Raw genomic sequence first — 21,546 nt, forward strand, 5'->3', positions numbered from 1 at the left:
TACTGCTCGACCACACTACCACAAAATAGAGCATTAGTATTATCTATTTTTACCACTATTTTACCTCTAAGGGGAACCCTTGGACTCTGTGCATGCTATTCCTTACTTTGAAATAGCACATACAGAGCCAAATTCCTACAAGATACAAGTACATTTCTAAGCTGTTTAATCCGCAACAGTACCTGTCAAACGCTGTGTCAGATGTCATCAGGCAAAGGAGCAGAAACTGCACCAGTGACACAGGAAACTGCAGGACGAGTATAAGATGGCAATAGCAGACTCAGCAGAAACCAGTTTTAATGCACAAATGAAAAGGAAGCTAAATTCAAAGTAGGAACAGAGCTAGAAAGGTGAGTGAATGGAAATGTTGGGCGGTGCAACTGTCCCTTTAAAAACAGGAAAATAGAAATACGAAGGAAGACATTTTCAGGACAATTGGATGTCAAATACGTCTTTGTTTATTTAAAAGGTCATGTTTTGTGTTCAGTCTGCCAAGAGACTGTACCCGAGTACAAAGAACATAATCTCCGGGGACATTGCATAACAAAACAGTAGAATGAATATGATTCTTTAGTTGGCAACAACGAAAGTAGGTAGGTAAAAAAATCTCTGTTAGTGCAACCGACTGCCTTAAGGGAAACCACTTGCAAGGCACCACTGGATTGCATTATGGAGAAATGTACTTTTCTAATGCGCAGCTTACTTGGATTTCCCAGAATGCCTTACTTTACTGAGGTCACTAGCAGCCCTTCTGCTCTGTAAACTCATAGGATTTGACTGCTAAAGAACCATACTTACAATCACTAAGGGCCAAATTTACAAGGCCCTAGAGCAGAGATCTTCAAACTGGGGGGCGGGCCCCCCTTGGGGGGCCTCAAGTGATCCCAGGGGGGGTGCCAAACTCTGTCCAAAAGAAATATTATACAGATAACATGCCTTTGTTTTAAGCACTCTAATGTAACTCAACAAGGCAAAAATCGCAGTGCCATATTTACAAAGTGGTGCAATACATGCATTGCAGGACTTTGCGACCCCTTGCGCCACATTATGCCTGCGCATAGTTAGATTTAGAGCATTTGATTGTCACCAGTCTAGTATTCATTGTTAGCCTGAGTCTGTAGAAATGTCTGTCTATGTTTTCAGAAATGTATGTACTTGTTGGGAATATTGTAAAGTGCATTGTAAAAAACATACTTTAAAAATGTGCTTTTCTTTTGTGACACCTTAACACTATAAAGCAGCTTTAACAAGACATATATAAAGAAAAAGTCAAGAATTGAGTGTAACTTTTGCTGACAGGGTTGCATGTTTACAAAGTATATATTCACATACTGGGGAGAATTAATTGATAGATGTTTGTATCAAGATTGTGCCTGCAAGGTTGAGCTTGTCAGACGTGCTGATTAATAGTCTATTAATAGCACTATCATGGTGAAAGTGTTTTTTATCCCTATAGCCTTGAAAGAAAGACATTTTGTATTTGTTTAAGGAAGCAAAATATCTTGCAAATTAATTCAGCACTATGAATTAAGGAAATTAATTCACAGATACATTCAATAAGAAGATATGTATATATCCAAGCACATTCTCTGTTTAAAAGGTCGCCTCAGCATGCAGGCAAAAACCAACCCACTATGTATTGCCAAACACTGCCTCTTCCCCATTGGACAAATATCACACTGATACCCAAATGAGGGTTTGGTGAAGTTTAGATATTTAATTTCACCACAGTGGAACCCAACGCATTTTGGCTTTAAACAACGATCCTTGTTCACGGATATGTATATATATATATATATATATATATATATATATATATATATATATATGCACACACACACACACACGCACTCTAAACACTGAAAAAGCAAAGGTTAATTTAGGTGAATGTCAGTGACAATATTAATGTTTTGAACTAAAGAAAAGACACAGCAACTCACAAGTTATAGTTAGCAAAGCTAATTATAACTAGTGACCCCACCATGCACTGTTCATGACATGCTATATCACATTATTTAGTTCACATTAACAATCAAACACAGATATGTGGGAAACCCTCATTGAACATGGTGTTCAAACGGTATACAACTGTTCAGAGGAAGCTGTATTTTTTTTTAAGTGGTGGGGGGGCAGGTTGTGCCCCATCCCGACTCTATCATGGCCCTGGGGGCCCCACCTTTCTGTCCCTATTATCGTTCCTGGGGGCCAAATCGCCCAGGACTGAGTATTTTTGTAAGGGGCCATGGGACCTCATCTCCAGAGGCCGCATTGTTTCAAGGTGGGTGCCCGGGTGCCCAACCAGGGCACCCACCATGCTCAACATTGAGGGCCATTGGAAGAGCCCCAAGGCTTCTGCGGCCCCAGCCAGCTCCCTGCATGCTGTGAGAGCAAGCACTGCTCCCATCCGCAGGAAGCAGGTACCAATTCTGCTCACTCACGACAGGAGCAATAATCTCTTGATCAGATCAAAAGTCTGTTCTCAGCTGGCAGATGCATTTTTAAAGCTCCCGCCCATTGGGAGCAGAATAGGAGCAGACTTTGTTTGCTCTCACATGGCGGGAGATTCATAGATGCTCCCGCCAAGCAGGAGCAAAGACACGTTTTCCTGCCTGCACCGGAGTAGTCAGGGAAACTACTGTGTCCCGGAAGTGGTCTCCCTGGGACAAAGTAAATGAACTGGCCTGGGGGGATGGGGTACCCAGGGCAATTAATGTCTCAGGGAGGGGGACAGCATGGCTCCCTCCCTTTTGAAAAGGTTAGCGGCCTTCGGGATGGGGTCCCTAGGGCCTTTAGAGTATCAAGGAGGGATGCCATGTGGCCCCCCTCCCTTTTTGTTTTGATAAATCAGTCTTGGCAGTGGGCTCCCCGGGGCCTATAATGGCTCTGGGGGGCTGGAGGGGCACAAGCACCCTGCCCTTATGTAATGGAGCCCCGAGGTGGGCTCTTCTGGCCTATTAACATTTGGACAGGGGGCCTAACATCTCTCTCTCCTCAATTACACAACACAGGCCCTGTCTACATTTTGTTCTTTCTTTTTTTCGATCCCACTGGAATCCCAGTGGATTGCGGCAAAATTTACTGACTGTTTTTGAAATTTTGTCCCAGGGAGATTCCTCTGGGTCCCTCCAATGGAGCCTACAGGTGTAGGGTATTCCCTACCCTGCCCACTTATATATTTTTTTTTACTTATTTCAGGAACAGGGGGCTAAGGTCCAGATGTAGCAAAGGTGTTTACCCATTCAGTGTCTATGGGAAAAAGTGTTCGTACATATGGCCCTAAGTCCTATAGCCCTATAAAGCCTGCCAGCAACATTTTTGCTAATGTTGCTGGCAGCCAATCAGAGTGCTCCCTCCCACAGGACTTTGATTCCCATGGGAGCAAATTGGTCCAAGGGAAAAAAGCTCCTTGGGCCAATCAGAGTGTTCTATTTTTTAAAGTTAGGCTTGAGGGACTCTCCAACCCAACCATCCAGATATACAAATATTTGTAAACCTTAATTTCTCAAAAACTACTCAACAATTTGCATAAAATAACAAAAAACACAACTTGCATACCACAGTCTAACTTCCTAGCAAATCTGGTGTAATTCCATTCACCAGTTTTTGGCATAGACCTGATTAAAGAAGTCTATGGAAAATATATATGGGTTTTGAGTTTCTGGCCCTCTTTTTTTTTCTCAGCCCCCGCTTGATGGATCACTCTGAAGCTTTCCATGCATAACTAGTCAATCTGTGCCAGCTTTTTGGAAAGTTTTGTCAAAGGGCCCAAAGTAATTAGCAACACAAAAACACTTTTCCTATGGAACAGCTGATCCAGCTATAAAAGGCTGCCAGTGGTTTACATATATATACGGTCACCAGTAGGTAGTTATAGTTAGGATCTAGTTTCCATAGGAAAAGCATTTTTTGTTTTGCCAATAACTCTGCCGCGGTTAGATGAATCTTCACGAAGTTCTCAAAACTAGTATGACAAGTCGGTTCAACTGCTGTGTTGAAAGTTTTGGGGTGATCTGTCAAGCAGGGGCAGAGAAAAAGGGGGGTCCCAAAACACTTTTTTCCCATGCAATTTCCCACAGGGATTTTGACCACACCTACAATCCAAACCACTGGACGGAGTTACAAACAATTTACCAGCAAGGTAGCTCTTGTTCCAGGAAGCAACCTTTTTGTGATTTGATATAAATCCGTTCAGTAGTTTTTGAGATATTAACAGGAAAACAAATTTATATATCTAGAGGCGCGAACCCTTCGCAAATCCAACCGACCTCATGCAGAGATCTGATTGGCTGCCAACACTTAAGCCAGGAAGTGTTGGCTGCCATTTTGGAACTCAGACTCAGCTGAGTCAAAAACAAAATGATTTAAAAAAAAGAAAAGGGAGCAGGTTGGGAATACCCTGACCCCCTAGGCCTAATGTTGGGGTCCTTCAGGGACCCTGGCTTGGCCAAAAGGTATTTTTGTTTTAATTTTAATAGAGAAAATCATGGCAGATTCCAGAATTTGGGTGAAAATTAAAAAAAGAAAAACAAGCGTGGTCAAGGTATGTTTACCTTAGGGTGCGAGTATTAGTTACTTCAAATAACTAACTGTAACTGCTGAATTTCAATGGTTTTGTATGAGTAAATTCAGAACCTAACTATAACGTGCTTGTAACCTTTAGTTTTGTCAGTGAATATATATATCTATCTATTACCTAGTGGCACTCACCACTAGGTAGTTATAGTTAGGACCATGTTTCCCTACAAAAAGTGTTTTTCAACTTCCCTATATCTTTGGTACCATTTGACAAATCTTCACAAAATTTTCCAAAAAAATTGGGCCATAATACTTGTGCATGGAAATTTTCAGAGTGATCCATCAAGGGGGGACTGAGAAAAATGTTATTTTTCCATGTTAATTCACATAGGGCCTTTAGATACAACTACAGCTAAACCACTGGACGGAATTACACCATATTTGGCAGAAAGCTAGCTTTCGGTACGAAGACCCTGCTTTCACTTATTTGGTGGAAATCCATTCAGTAGTTTTGGAGATATCAAAGGGAAAATAAATTTCTATAACTAGGGTCGCGGATACTCTGCAAATATATCGTGAAAATTTATGATTTTCAGGAATGCATGCGCAAATAGAAGCGCTGTAATTGGCTGGCCCCAACCTGAATAGAAAGTAGCGGCCACCATTTTATGTTACTAGAAAGGGTCCCCAGGGCTGAAAATAGAAATGATAAGTGGCATAAGGAATCAGGGCGGAGGTACCCTGACCCCAGGGGTGTGGTGTAGGGCTGTCTTTGGGTCAAATTATGGGTTTAAAATGATTTGTCTTCACCATGCATAATATACGTAAATATCCTTGAATATCCTTGAATAATCGCAGATATTCAAGGATATTTGAGGTTTGAGGATATGCAAATACATTTTTTAAAACCATTCACTGACTCATTCATTCACTAATTTATTCACTTACACCTGCACTCAGAGACTCTTGCGCCCACTCACACACCCACTCAGATACTCATGCACCCACTCAGACCCACTCATAGACTCACACACCCACTTTCAGATCCACTCAGACACTCACGCACCCACTCACAGATCCACTGGCAGAGACAGTCCCTGTGGCCAACCTCCGCTGTGCACGACCAAAGGCCGTGCACGGCACAGGGTTGAGTGGTTAAACGGACTTGGCTGCAGGGTCTGGACTCAGACCAGGCCCTGCGACCAACACCGGCCTCCCACAGCCGAAGGCCGTTCGCGGCGGGGTTGGAATAATGTATAGAAATTAAAAATACTTTACGTTAAAAAAACATAGAAATTCACTGAAAAAAAACAATGGTTAGAGGGAGGTTATAGTTAGGTTCCGACTTTACTCATACAAAACTGTAGAAATTCAGCAGTGATAGAGTTATTTCAAGTAACTATAACTCGCACGCTAAGGTAACTATAACTTGCGCCTTCGCCATGCACAGCTAATTACTCCAAATATTATTTCACTCATGACATCTTCTATGGCATCTTTGATATTATCACTGCAACATTTGCAATAAAACTATTGATAAGAAAACTGTGCCTGGTGAGGGCGTGAGTTATATTTACCTTAGGGTGCGAGTTATAGTTACTTGAAATAACTATAACTGCTGAACTTCGATGGTTTTGTATGAGTAAATTCAGAACTATAATGTCCCTCTAACCTTTGTTTTTTTCAGTGAATATAAATATGTATATATAAAGATATATACATGCATATATATATCTATCTATCTATATTAATAGATAGATAGATAGATAGATAGATAGATAGATAGATAGATAGATAGATAGATAGATAGATAGATAGATAGATAGATATATACATTCGTTTTGCTAATACATTTGCAGCCGTTTGACAAATCATCATAAAGTTATCAAAACTAGTTTGCCAGTCACTTCAGCTGCTGTCTGTATAGGTTTGGGGTGATCCATCAAGCAGGGGCCAAGAAAAGCAGGGGTCCCAAACAGTGTTTTCCCAATACAATTTCCCATAGGGATTTTAGACACGACTCTAGCTGAATGGAATTACACCAAATTCGGCAGAAAGCTGGACCTTGGTCCAAAAAGAATGCTTTTTGTAATTTGGTATAAATCTGTTCAGTAGTCGCGAAGTGATTAAATTAAAAAGATTTATGTATATCTAGAGACATGGATCTGCTGCGTGTTCTCCGTGGATCCAGGTTGAATCGAGGATCCATGCATCAACAGCAATGTCGTGATTGGCTGGCCGCAACCTGAAAGAGGGAAAATGCCTCAGAGGATTGTTTTTGTGGGTGCCCCTTTCTGCCCAAAAACAATCCTGCCTATAAAGCAAGTACTCTTGAACCATGGCACACAGGTGCCTGTGTTTGCGCGAGCATTTGCTCAGTGCGCCAGCGCAAAGAGTGAGCAGGAATGCATCATATCTTAGTAGATATGGTGCATTCCTGCTCTCTCCCTGTCCTGCAACGCAGAGCTGCAAGCTGTCTTGTTGTGTTGCGTGACAAGAATAGAGAAGGAATGCTGCATTCTGTTGCATGACTTTTTAGTAAATCTGGCCCTTGTATGGTATAAGTGCATTGTAGTGTGTGGGCAAGGGCATGTACAGGGCTAAAGAGACTGCTGTTCTTGGGGAAAGGAGACTAGCATTGGTGGTGATGGCTGCCAAGTCAGTCATGGGTTCTGATGAGCCACTGCGACTATGAGAGGCCAGTGTATCATCAGGTAACACTAATGATTATCTAGAGGGTTGCGGTTACAATCTCTAGAAGGTCTAGAGCTTGATCCTGGATGTGGGAGGTTAAAAAGCTAATACCGAAATAGAAGAGCCTTTTCAGCAGATTACAGAGGGGGTATGTCTTAACAAAGAATTATAAAAACAAGGCATACTGAACAGTTTCTGAAAAAAGGGTTATATATTAAAAGACACATATGACCAAATGACATAACACAAACTGCTATCAAAGTAGGCTGCCATGTTTGTAATAATTAAGATTGGTCAGTAATGTACCTCTAATAACCAAATTGTATTGCTTTGTTAATGTATTTGTATAAGCACTTCATACCCCCTAATGAGGCGTCACAGAGCATTTTTGGATAGTGAGCACACTGAACTATGTGGGAGTGCTTGGTTGTAAAGGCGTTGTGATAAACAAAAGACTGTGATTTATTTACAGTTTGGCAGATACAGGACAGCTACTAAAAAATGGCGGATGTTGTTGTTCTCCTACTTAAAATATATAGAAAGGTATTGACTCTAAACAAGGCGTAAGTGCCAATTTTCGATAGATGTCCCGCCTCTGCCAAATTGTAAAGAGTGCCTTCTGACTTCTTTTCCTAGATTGGAATACAGAAGGTTGGTGGTAACGCAGCTGCATTGTGTTCCCACTAAAGGGGCGCACAAGTGAGAGGGGTGTCAGTTACTAGTGGAGGTTTTGCATGCATCACGTTGGTTTCAAAGCCTCTGGAACTGAACAACAGAGTTCCAGAAAGCTCCCTTTCTTACCGCCTCAGCACAATGAACACTTTCATTGAGGATTGCCCATTTTCTAATTTTTAACGTCTGGAAGTGATGCAATTTATCATAATTTGGTTTTCTATGTTTACCATTCACACCTGTAGATCTCTGGTGGTACCTTATCATCCCCATCGACTTCTTTGATCATGAAATAATTATCTTTCCACAGTTCCCAGAATGAGGAGAACCAACCAGGGTGGTTGGTCTTTCTCCTTTCTGGGTCCTAAGATGTGTAACACTCTGTTGCTATGAGGTCCTGTCAATCCTTTGCGGTTTTCTGAACGCTCCTAAAGACATGGTTCTTTTGAACCGTGTTGCTGTTTTAAGACTCCAACCGTATACCAAAGATGCTTAGCGCTGGAAACCCTCCTAGAATAGCTTATGCACTTCACATTTACAAAACTAAATAATAATAGCAATGTTTAGAGATTTTCACTCCATGATTGTAAGTATAGTATAGTCATGGGCATAGCTACCATTGGTGCAGCAGGTGCAGGGGCATCAGGGCTCAGGGTCCGCAGGGGCCCATTGAACCCTGGTAATGCTACATTTTACTTCCCCAACAGCAGTGAAATGTCTATTTTCCTTGCTGGCACCAAGGCCCATGCCACCCTTGCTAAGCTACCAGCAGTAGTGGTATAAAGCAAAGGACCCAACCCCCCTCCCCCCAAACTTGGCTGAGGGGCCCAAAAATGTCAGTCAAGCTACTACCTCAGAGATATACATATGTATTTGGCCAAGTTGGCGTTCCTGAGGATTGGCTGCACCATGGGGGCTACAAAGCTGCAGTCGACGCCCCAGAGCTGCAATATATAATACAGAATTGTAATTGTATTTATATAGCGCTTACTACCCATGACAAAGTGTTGAAGCGCTTTGCATAAAGTGCATACCAAACGTTCAAATCAGCTACCACTCAGGCTCGGAATGGAGAAATCAGCATCGCTTGCGAGATATTTTGATGTTTTTTTTTTTTAAACGGTGGGGCTACCTTAAGCCTGCATTACATGCAATGTTAGAAACGAGATGTCTGCTTCCGCCCGCAGCAAAGCTTGAAAATAAATTCGTGTTTGTGTACACGGTTAATCTGGTTGCTATCTCCCGAGACTGCACTGCAGTTTTGCAGCAGCATGTGACATTACCAATAGTACTCCGTCCAGGTAGGTTTCTCTCACTTTCGACGACGCTTTTCTCGTAGACATGTTTGCACAGCTGCGGTTGCTTGTGACTAATGCCTACTGGGGAGTAGGTGCGCTGCAGCCGCACCCTTGTCTTTCATTGCACACCTCAACGTAACTGTGGGACTGGAACAGGAACACGCGATAGGCTAAAGGTTGTCACCTCCGGCAACAAGATGGCGCCACCATGATCATTGCTTTTGTTCTCATGAATCACTGCTTATTCACTAAATGTTATCACCCACCTTTAGAGGTGATTGTTAATGAGGCCACATAAACAGTGCTAGAACGCAAGAGGAACAACCGGAAACGGAAGAGCATGCTGGTACATGAGTGTAAGTCGTGCGTGGCACTTTGAGGTGATTGCCCTGCAAACCGCATCGAGCATCCTTAAGGAAGGGAAGTTAAGACAACAAAAGAGACGATTATTCAGTCTTAGATCAGAGAAAGAAGCTGACTTTGTTTCCTGTTCAGTTTCCCCAAGCGCGGAATAAAAAAGTAACTTTACAAGACTTACACCTACTATTTTAATAAAGTTATTCCTTTTCAAAGGTTCTCAAAAATACATGGGTGCGCGCATCTGAATAAAAATAAACATGCATTTTTGCGGGTGTGCCTATTCCTTAAATTCTAAATATTTATCCTGTAGAAAATGTGCCTGTTTAAAGTAAAGAGTTGTGGTGCAAATGCCCTTTCATCTTTTGTTTTTCTTTTTCGCCTTCTGAAACATAGATATACAAGTGGAGAATTTCTTTCTTCTGTGCTTCCAGAAAATATGGGGTGTTTTTAAAACCTTATTTTCACGATTACTGCAGCCTATTTTGCCTCTGAGGGGGAAACATATTGGAATTTGAAAATAATGGGAATATCTTTGCAAACACACAAAGATTGAACGTTTTGGGTGCTCACTGCCTCCCCAGAGGCAGCTCCCATGCTTCTCTCAACAACATCCATGTTCTAACACAGAGGCACTCACAAATATTTAATAAGGGACAACAGGTAAGGTTTTTTTTGGTTTGTTGGGGGCCGCTTTGGTGGGAGAGCAATCACAGACGCAAAGTAAGATTGAAAACAACAAATGTATGCTTTCTTCTGAAATCTACTTAAAGCTTACGTTTCTGTATATTTTCTTATTTCCTTTTCTTTGTGTGTTTTATTAACCAGAGGAAATCAATTGAGAAAAGTTCACCTAGAAAAGCAATTCTGAAATAAGTAGGAGTTACGTTTCAAAATGCTAATATGATGTGCTAAAGTGCCTTAGAAATGTGTTATCTTCCGTTCCAGTACGTTTCTGAAGTGCCCTCGTGTTTACTGAACTGTATGTTTACATTTCGATAATGAAACAGGGAAGCATTTTGGCATGAAAGTGGCTGTTTGCACTGGTTCAGGCTTCAAATATCTATGGAGTGCTCACAAGGGGGCCTCAAGAAAGGGCCCGGCGGGCTGCATGTGGCCCCTGTCCCATACAATGAGTATCAGTGTTCTAACACTAAACCTAGGACTCCGGGAAACCCACAACACTAGCTGATTTTTTTATTCATAAGACACACCTACAAGCATAAATGTCTGCAGATCCTGGTTCTAGTGTGCAAAATTGTGACTTGGGCTTTAAGTAACAACGCACGAGGATCAAACGTCTTGTGAAACACACTCAGCAGGATCAGCCTTTAATGTGTGAGGCACAGAATTCAACAAAGTGGATTCTATCCTGGTATAAAGAGGTCATTCTCGTAGGCAACCCACAAAACAGCACGCATGGTATGCACGCTTATCACAATACACATTCCTCACTGTCTGAATCCATTGTTTGACCATTAGTGAAAGCTTCTTCAGTAAATCATATCCAATCAAAATGACAATAAGCACTAGCAATGCCAATATGCCTGGCTTATGAATGAAAGTGTTGCTTGTGTCATTGATGGGTTTATGCACTCAAGGAGTCATTATATCTGCACTCTGTCAAGTATCTTTGTAGTAAAACACTCCTGCTTACCCTGTCATAAAATTAGGACTATTGTTTATAGGATGCACAGAACAAGACTGGACCAGATGAACTACTAATGCATGGACTTGAGAAAATTACTTAAATAGCTTTAATAATACTGTAGCAGAGAAAAGGAACTTATTATTGTTTCAGTCCAAAGCCACTGGAATTATTACCACACATAGTATCAGAATTGGTTTCCTAGTTGCAATGCCAAGATAAATATGCATCCCAAGGTTGATGTAGGAAAGAAGCTGAAACCGAGTGTGGCACTATGTTAGTATTTCATAAAATAAGGGGTGTAAAAAAGACTATGGCCTCAATCTCTATTTTGGGTAACTACTCTGTGGTAATTCATAGCTGTATGTGCGGGTTGGACGTGTGAGATCTTTACAGAGAATAATTTGCCATCAACCACTAGTAGAATGCTAGTCTCCTCTTTAAATTGTTTGCATGGCACACTAACAATCCAGAATCAATACCGCACTGCAGATCAGTTGGAGAAGAAGAAACTACTGTGTCTGCTGAAAGAATGTATTCGTCCGCCTGTCACTTAAATATCGAAAGAGTCTGTTCCTTCTATTGACTTGATTTTCGGTGCAGAGGACTTTCTTCCAGAATTGGAAGAAACTGTTTTCTGCCTTGATTGCATGGATATTTGGGCCTATCGCTGTTTGGAGAGTTGTTTGCTGGGGGACGCAGACTTCATGGAGCTCTGTGATGTGTACACTAAAAACTCTTGTGGACTCAGAAAGATGTGCTTACCCAAGCTGAGTGGACTAGATATGAGAAACCTGTACTGAATCGCTTCATCACAATTTGTGTTTAATAAAAATGACACTACCTTTCCTCCAAATTCTAATGGTTTTTTGAACTAGATAGCTGTTTCTCACTGCAGTCTCCCACTAAACACATTGGTGAGTGTAGGGAGGGGTCACGCATCACAAGAGTAGACACGTTCAGTGGGTAATTTTGCCCATTCCCTCCCGCAATTATGGTAATAAATAGCATAGTACTCTCTGTGCATCAGCATTTATTCCAGGCTGTTTTTATAGCAAGAACTGTTTTCTAAATGCAAAAGCTTAATGTGTGAAGCACTGAAGAAAATAACAGTAGTGATGCACACTCTCTCCCACACTGTAGTAACATGGGATTTGATCTTTGAACTATAGTAATAGGTGCTGAAATATGTTTTTATTGCTAACTGTGCTACAAAAACATTCCCCTCCCCCATCAACAATGATAATAAATCGTGTATGGAATTCTCTACAGCTATATATGTGGTTTATGCCATGGATGGCATGTGTATTTGTTTTAAAAATGCAGTCAACGAAAACCAGGATGCAAGGGATTAAATGTATGCAACAAGGTAAAATTGCCCTGGCCTGGTCTATAGAGTTTTTTCCAGAGTAAAGTTGTGGTTACACACAGGAACAGATTTACTACCATTTTGTACAGGGTTTGTGTAACAAAAGTGGTGCAAACGCGCTAAATGTTTAGTTGGAATTTACTTTCCAGTACAAAAGTTGTTGTAGTGACAGTATTTTACCCTCCGCAGATTTACATGTATACTTTAAGCCATGCTGTGTATTCATGTGTCTGACTGGTATATATACATATATTATTAAACTTTCCTAAACACATTAATAACTTTTTTTAATTACTTTTGACAGCCAGAGAATACGTGTGCATAACAAAACGTGCCTTTTGTGGCAACTGCTTAAGTCGAACCCCTGCATTTTCATGTGCTCCCTAACCTTGATTCAAATTCGGATGTCAAAAAGATATAAAAGCAGGTAATTTATCAAAGTACATGTCAAAAAGCGAAAGAGCGGTCTTGACAGTTATCATACCCACCAAATGTTTGCTATCTTTTTAAATACAAAAGACAATGCCAAAAATTATAATTTGTTACCCCCTTAGCTTGACACGAGGGCTAATCCGATATACTGTGGAAACCTGGAATCTATTCAGATAACACATAAACCTTGGGGCTTAATGTGTGACGGAGATGACACTGGTTCAGCCATCTGTGCATGAACACGTGTACATTGCAGCTCATTTATTCAGTGATATCTGATCCCCGACGCCACCGCAGCGAACTCTAAAAGCACATTATTTAAATGAAAAGATCTAGATTTGAGCAACGTTGGTTATCTAAGCTCTGAATGAAGGTCCAAACCTCCAAGGCCATCTTTCCACCGCCCACCCTCTGCAACCCTAGCTGGGGAATCCTCCAGGTGAGTTACGTCACGTTTACGCCAGACGTTTCCCGCCTCCCTGTGCCACTGCAGAGGACACGGCGTGGGTGCCCTACAAGCTGCGTCATCGCCTCGGCCCCAAGGGCGCGCAGTGAGTCAGTGCTCGTCGCACCCCGGCTAAGTGACTCAAGGCCGGAAGCTACAGAGATTTGCCAAGAACTGACACGACGTCGTTCTTTTGCCCACACGCTTATCAGAAGGTGCTGCAGTATGGGTTTGCTTAGAACGTTATCTCATTACCCTCTTTTTAGAGAAGTTTTCCAATACGTATTCCCTATGTTTTTTTTTCCCCTGGGAAATATGTCATATGCGCAGTAAATCCTGCAACACTTGCATTCACAATTGGGGTGCAGACTTGCATTTGCGGCTGAGTCGCCCTTTTGACGGGGTTCAGCATTACTGTTGAAATAATAATGTTAAAGCAGGTCTTATTAATTGAATTAGTAATGAATATTCATGTAGTATGAGTGTTGGGTTTGCATAGAAAATGTGATAATACAGAAGAGAATAATACACGCATTTGAAAGTGTGACCACGTGAGTGGCCGTCAATGTTCACAAAGTTTACTTACTAATGGCTTATTAATATGGAATGTTGAGTTTATGTTTCATTAATGTAGTAATACATCATATTAAAGGCTATGCGTTATGTATTACCTTTTTTAATTGTAGGCCTTAACTTATCTAAGGTCTTGGCCTAGTTGCACGGCCTCATGTCAAGCTGCTTTTCTTAGGTGTTTAATAAAATGTCTGCTTAGAGAATTAAATTGTGATTTTCCACTGTGTTGGCCTAATGTTTTTGTAGCTGAAAGTCTTTCTCATGAGAACTGCTTGCTAGAAGATGCTGTACTTGCTAATGCAACATTGTTTTATGTAATGGGTGTAAGACTGACTTTCTCAGGAGAATACAGTGAAGACTCTGACTGGAGTTTAAGCTGCAACAATATTGTTACCTGACGAGCCGGATGATGAGAGCGGTACAAAAGGAGCCAATCATCAACATGTGTACTGTGTACTAGTAGAAATGTAGATTTGAAATTTTAGTTTTATTGGACAAAGTGTGCCCTTGACCAAGAGGGACTTGGGAAGTAGTTTTAGGAAATCTAACTTTGCCGGACTGCACAAAGAGAAGACAGCCCATTTTTGCCCTTTTTTCGTTTTGAGAAGAGATGTGCTTAACCTTATTGCTTAAAAGACTTTGCCGTTTCTGAACTTTGATGCTGAATCCTGATGCCTTGCTGACCAGACTGATGTCCTGAGGACAAAGACTGTCACAGCTTGATGATCCAAACTAAGGATAGGTATATTGACTATGAGATTGTTTACTATGTCTATTTGCTTTTGTTTCCAGGTACCAACAGCGCTATTTTGATAGAGCCATGGTTAAATGTTTTCCAAAATTTATGTTGACTAAGATTGTTTTGCATGAAGCCCAAACATGCTATTCTAATGTGGTGTTAGTTAGGATCGTCACTAATGAAATTCAATATATAGGGGGTCATTCTGACCTCGGCGGTAAAAGGCCCTTACCGCCGGTCAGAAGTCCGCCATTCTACCGCCGCGGCCGCGGTAAACCGCCACGGTCATTCTGACCCACAACGGCGGGACCGCCAAAATCCCAACATCCAAGGAAGGCCGCCACATCAGCGGGCCGCGGAAAACTGGAGATGACCAAACCTCCACCGTCACGCCAACACAAACACGCCCATGCCATTCTGACCCACGAATCCACGCGGCGGTCTTTCAACCGCGGTATTCCATTGGCGGTACACACCGCCGCGGTCAAAATACACACACAGCTCCAAAACCCAGCCACATTGGACAATTTGAAATACACACACCTGACACACATACAAACAACACTCCCACACATCCAACCAACTATAAAACACACACCCACATCACCCACAAACCCCTACGACCGAAGATCATAGACGAAGGAGAGAGAGACACATCACAGAATAGAGAGCTACATCACACAGAGGCACACTACACCATCACACACACCACATAGAAGCACAAAGCACCACACACCAACACACTCCTCACCATATACACCACCCCACACCTCATCCACACCACCCCATGGCACCCCAAAGGCACCCACGCTTTTCGGACCAAGAACTCCGGGTCATGGTGGAGGAGATCATAAGAGTCGAACCCCAGCTCTTCGCCTCACAGGTGCAGCACACCACTATAGCCAGGAAGGCGGAGCTATGGCAGCGGATCGTGGACAGGGTCAACGCGGTGGGACAGCATCCCAGAAATCGAGAGGACATCCGCAAACGTTGGAACGACTTACGGGGAAAGGTGCGCTTGATGGTCTCGCGACACAACATCGCAGTGCAGAAGACTGGCGGGGGACCCCCACCCACACCACCCGAATTCACAGCATGGGAGCAAGAGGTACTAAACATCCTGCATCCTGATGGCCTCGCTGGAGTACACGGAGGAATGGACTCTGGTAAGTACAATCTCAACTACTTCACCCCCCCCCAGCATGCCAACCCCCACCACCACCCTCACCCCCAACCCACCATCACACATCCTCCCTGAGAATGTCTCCCCAGCACAAACCACCCAACACCAACCCCTGCATGCCACCACAAACTATGGACACCCATCACCTAAGCATGACCACTGCACATACCCCCCGCCAACACCCCCACAACACCTCCCCCAAGGGAATGACAGCACTGGGGGACAAGGGCACCCATAAATCGCACACAATAGCACACACAGAAACAATAACCATACTCTCTTACCCCATGCAGGACCCGAACGCCAACACACCGACCAGGAGGGTCCAGAAATGTCCATCCCCCCCCCGGAAGAGGCACCCAGTGATGACAGCAGCTCTGTCGACCTGGAACCTGACGACCAGCCCGGACCATAGGGGACCTCTGGACAGTCGGTCCCCCACACACAGGCCACAACAGACCCAACCCCCTCTGGGAACAACAGCACAGCTCCCACCCAGCGGGCCCATGGCTCTGTCTCTAGGACAGGTCAATCAGCGGTGTGTCTGCCACTACAGGGCCCCCAGGCTAACCCACCACCCCCACAACAACAGGGACCTGGGGGCAGTGGTAGTGGGCACACCGTCCAGGGGACAGAGTCCGGGGGAAACAGGGCAACTCGGAGGGCTGCTGTGCGACAGGGGGGGGAGGAGAGGCCCAGGGAACCGACTCTCCAAGAGGCCCTCACCACCATCATGGCAGCCTACCACCGCTCACAAGAGACGATGGCGACGGTACTGGCCAGGTTCCAGGAGATCCAGGCACAGCAGGAGGAACGCTACATGGGGTTCAACAATCATCTCACCCACATCTCTACCGCCATGGGGAGCCTAGTCCAGGCCCTCCACCGGATAGAAGACACGTTGCGGGACCATGTGGCACCACAGAGGGCCCCTGTCACTAGCCCGGACCAGGAACAGCCTACCACCTCCGCCGGCGCTAGTGGACAGGAGGCCCCACCACAACGACAGGCCACCAGAACCCCACCTCCTGCTGAAGAACAACCACCCCGCAAGAGGAGCCTGAGATCCCAAAAAAAGACAGAGTAGGATGTCAAGACCCCCGCCAGCATGAGATACCCCCTGAAGTCATCCCACTGTCCCACATTGCCACCCTGTCCAACCTTGAACTGCCCCTACTCCATCCTTCCACAGGCATATGGACAATGCACCTGTGAGACTGAGAACTGGACTCTGCCATGGACATTACTCCACCCCCACCCATCACCGTGTGAATATCATGTACCATTATCTAGCACCAAAAATAAATCACTCAATGCACTGAAATCATGCTGGAGTCAGGCTGTATCATTTACAAATGTAAAACACATTACCGATCAATTATGTTCTGTAAACTTTGTGCTGAACACATACCGAGATCAATAAGCATTAGTCCATGGGCTAACCAAGCAGAAGTCACGCAGTGGGTCATACAGCACTGAAAAGGGAAGGGAGAATCAAACATCAATTTCAAATAACTGGGGGGTCATAGACAAAGTTGAGAAAAACGAGGCAGTCAGGAAAATTAAAATGGCGTGTGTGATCCTTACCTGTGTGCTACTGAAAATACTGGTGGATAACTCTGTCCCTGTTGTCTGGGTCGTCTTCTGAGTCTTCCTCCTCTTCACTCTCCACAGGCTCTACAGCTGCTTCAACACCACCATCTGGACCATCCTCCTGCAGGAAAGGCACCTGACGTCGCAATGCCAGATTGTGAAGCATACAGCAGGCCACGATGATCTGGCACACCTTCTTTGGTGAGTACATCAGGGAACCCCCTGTCATATGCAGACACCTAAACCTGGCCTTCAGAACCCCAAAGGTCCTTTCTATGATCCTCCTAGTTCGCCCATGGGCCTCATTGTACCGTTCCTCAGCCCTGGTCCGAGGATTCCTCACTGGGGTCAATAGCCAAGGCAGGTTGGGGTAACCAGAGTCACCTATTAGCCACACACGTTGTCTCTGTAGCTGTTCCATCACAAAAGGGATGCTGCTATTACGCATCACATACGCGTCATGCACTGAACCAGGGAACATTGCATTCACATGGGAGATGTACTGGTCAGCCAAACAGACCACCTGGACGTTCATAGAATGGTAACTCTTCCTGTTTCTGTACACCTGCTCATCGTCTTTTGGGGGGACTAAGGCTACATGTCACCAATTATGTTGGGAATATGTCCAAGGGCATAAAAATCACCCTTCACAGTGGGCAAATCAACCTCCTCTGGGAATATAATGTAACTCCGCATGTGTTTCGTCAGGGCAGACAACACTCTAGACAAAACCTTTGAAAACATTGGCTGAGACATTCCAGATGACATGGCCACTGTTGTCTGGAATGAGCCACTTGCAAGAAAATGGAGGACTGACAGCACCTGCACCAGAGGGGGAATTCCTGTGGGTTGGCGGATGGGGGACATCAGGGCTGGCTCCAGCTGGGCACACAGTTCATGGATGGTGGCACGGTCAAGTCGGTATCGTAGTATGATGTGGCGTTCTTCCATTGTCGACAGGTCCACCAGCGGTCGGTACACGCGAGGATTCATCCTTCTCCTCGCAAATCCCAGCGGACGGTGCCTAGGAAGGACAACATGGAGCACAGAGTCAAGATAATCACTGGTACGTTCACCACTGCTTGCATGGCACACGGTTATCTAGGTATTGAAAGGCGTGTATGTGTGGCAATGCCAGGCCTAGGCCTGTGTGTCGCAGTAGAGATTATGCCATGTGGGCCCTTGAAATGGCGGCTGCCTGACCTGTGAAGTGGGACAATGGGATGTGAGGTCACTGCGCTGGCGGAGCACACCGTGGCGGTAGGCGGTCGAAGACCGCTATACGGAGCCGCATTGGATAACATTGAAGCCTATGGGTTTCAGGAGCCAATGACGGTGTGCGCCGGCGGTCGCGGTCACTCGAGACCTGATCATCCACAGGAGAGGACCTATACTGCAAGTGCTGCTGTGAACTCGGTCTGGAAGTGACAATGGCTGCTGCGACTGGGGAAAGGGCCCCTGCCTTCACGTCTGAAGAGTTGGAGAAGCTCGTGGATGGGGTCCTCCCCCAGTATGCGTTACTCTACGGTCCTCCAGACCAACAGGTGAGTACACCGGGTGCACATGGAATGGGCGATGCCTGTGTGGAGTGGGGTGGATGTAAATTGGTGGGGTGGGGGGCGAATGAGGAGTGCAACGCACGACAGATGAGAGCATGTGCTATATTGCAAGGTTGGGGAGGGGGGGCCAATCACATGTAACATGCAGTAAGTTGATGATTGTTTCCTTCCCACCCTGTACATGTCACATAGGTCAGCGCCCATCAGAAAGTCGGGATTTGCCGTGCCATCGCCAAGGAAGTCTGGGCCCTGGGGGTCCACGTCAGACGGGGCACCCACTGCCGCAAGAGGTGGGAGGACATCCGCCGCGGAACCAGGAAGACCGCCGAGTCACTGCTGGGGATGGCCTCCCAACCCAGGAGGGGTGCCAGTCGTACCCTGACCCCCCTGATGTCCCGGATCCTGGCGGTGGCCTACCCTGAATTGGATGGGCGCTTGAGAGCATCACAGCAGACACAAGGGGGTGAGTATCAGCACATTCAGCTATCTTTCTGCGCAGTGGAGGCGTCTGGGTGGGGGAGGAGGGTTGGGGGTGACATTAGGCCAGGGCGCTTTCTGTAGTGTAGTCCTCTCCCTTAGGCATGGCCCTGTGCTCCCGGCCCCCACCTCCGTAGGGTGACAAGTCCAGCTATTGATGGTCCAGCCTCACACATGTGCGCGCTTGTCGTCTCCTGACCTGTTGTCCGAGTCAGAAGTACTGAGTAGTGTGCCCCAAATGCGCAGCTTAGTGCATGCGGCTCCTGTGTCTGTCGTCTCCGCCAACGGTGTTGACATTGCATGCACTCAACCAGGTCTTCTCTTTCTCCCCCCACCCTTCTTCTTCATCTTCTTGTGCATGTGTGCATTAGCATCATCAGGCGGAGGAGATTTGGCATCGGAGCACGAGGGAGCTGCAAGCCACAAGGCCCCAGTGGGCACAGGAACCGACACCGAGGGCCCAAGTGAGCCGGAGGGCGAGGGGAGCACCACGACGGGGACCACTGGTGAGAGCAGCGACAGCGACACGTCCTCGGATGGGGGCTCCCTAGCGGTTCCGGCAACATCCGGGCCCCCCGCCTCTACAGGTACAGCCGCCACCCAGCGCACCAGCCCCGCCCTCCCAGCAGCCCCTCAGCCTACGCTCCGTGCCCGCTCACCCAGGAAGGCGGGCGTCTCCTTCGCCCCAGGCACCTCAGCCCCTGCCCCTGTTACCCCTGCTGCCCTCAGTGAGGAGGTCATTGATCTCCTCAGGACACTCATTGTTGGGCAGACTACCCTTTTGAATGCCATCCAGGGGGTAGAAAGGGAGGTGCATCGGAGCAATGCCTACCTGGAGGGCATTCATTCGGGTCAGGCTGCCCATCAACGATCGTTCAATGCTCTGGCCTCAGCACTGACGGCAGCCATTGTCCCTGTTTCCAGCCTCCCTCTTCTGACTGCCTCCACCCTGTCTCTGTCTCCTGTTCCTCAGCCTATCCCATCCACACCATCTGACCAGCCTGCACACACCTCAACACCCAAGGGCAGCTCATCCAGACACAAGCACCACAGATCCCACAAACACTCACCCAAGCAACACACAGATGCAGACATCCCAACAGTCACTACCACCCCTGTGTCCCCCTCCTCCTCGTCTCCCTCCTCCCTCCCTGTGACGTCTCCACTCACACCTGCATGCACACCAACATCAGCCAGTGCTACCATCACCACCACACCCTCCTGTACAGTCCGCACGCGTGCAGTCACCACCCCCACTGCCATTTACACGTCCCCTGTGTCCTCTCCCACTGTGTCTGTCACCACCCCTTCCAAGACACACAAACGCAGGCAGACAACCACCCAACAGACATCCACCTCACAACAGCCTACAGCACCTTCACCCAATGACAGCACACCTGACTCTCCTACAACCACATCCTCTTCCTCCACTTCCATCTCCACTTCTACCTTTAACCTTGGCCCTAAAAAGCTTTTCGTGGCTAATCTTGACCTCTTCCCCTCCGATGACCTACCCCCTCCATCTGCAAAGAGTCCCAAGAGCACCACAGCCACCACCAGCCCAACTTCGGGTGTCACTGTTGTGCATGGGTTCTGGAGTCCACCCTTTGCCAGCAGTGACACCTCCATCAGCAGCAAGGACACATCCAGCCCCCCCCCGGCAAGAGGACCAGGAAACACAAGGGCCGCCGTGCGAAGACTGACACGGCTGCCCCCAAGGAGCAGAGTTCGCCCACTTCACCAGCCACAACGTCTAGGGGAGGCAAGGGCCCGAGAGCCCCATCTAAGGAGCGTAAGGGCAGCAGGGCGGAGACGTCAGCCAGCAGGAGCGCGGAGCAGGTGGGCCCCACATGCCACATCCCAGCTGTAAAGGAGGACACCAAAGGGCCCTGGACTCCGTCACCGAAGGGCCCAGGAACATCACGGCCGGAGGGCGTCTGAGCACGGAGTCCAGGCCAGGTCTGGCTCCCTTGAACCTACTGGATGTGCACC

The sequence above is a fragment of the Pleurodeles waltl genome, chromosome 5, assembly GCF_031143425.1.
Source record: "Pleurodeles waltl isolate 20211129_DDA chromosome 5, aPleWal1.hap1.20221129, whole genome shotgun sequence".
NCBI classification, from domain to species: domain Eukaryota; kingdom Metazoa; phylum Chordata; class Amphibia; order Caudata; family Salamandridae; genus Pleurodeles; species Pleurodeles waltl.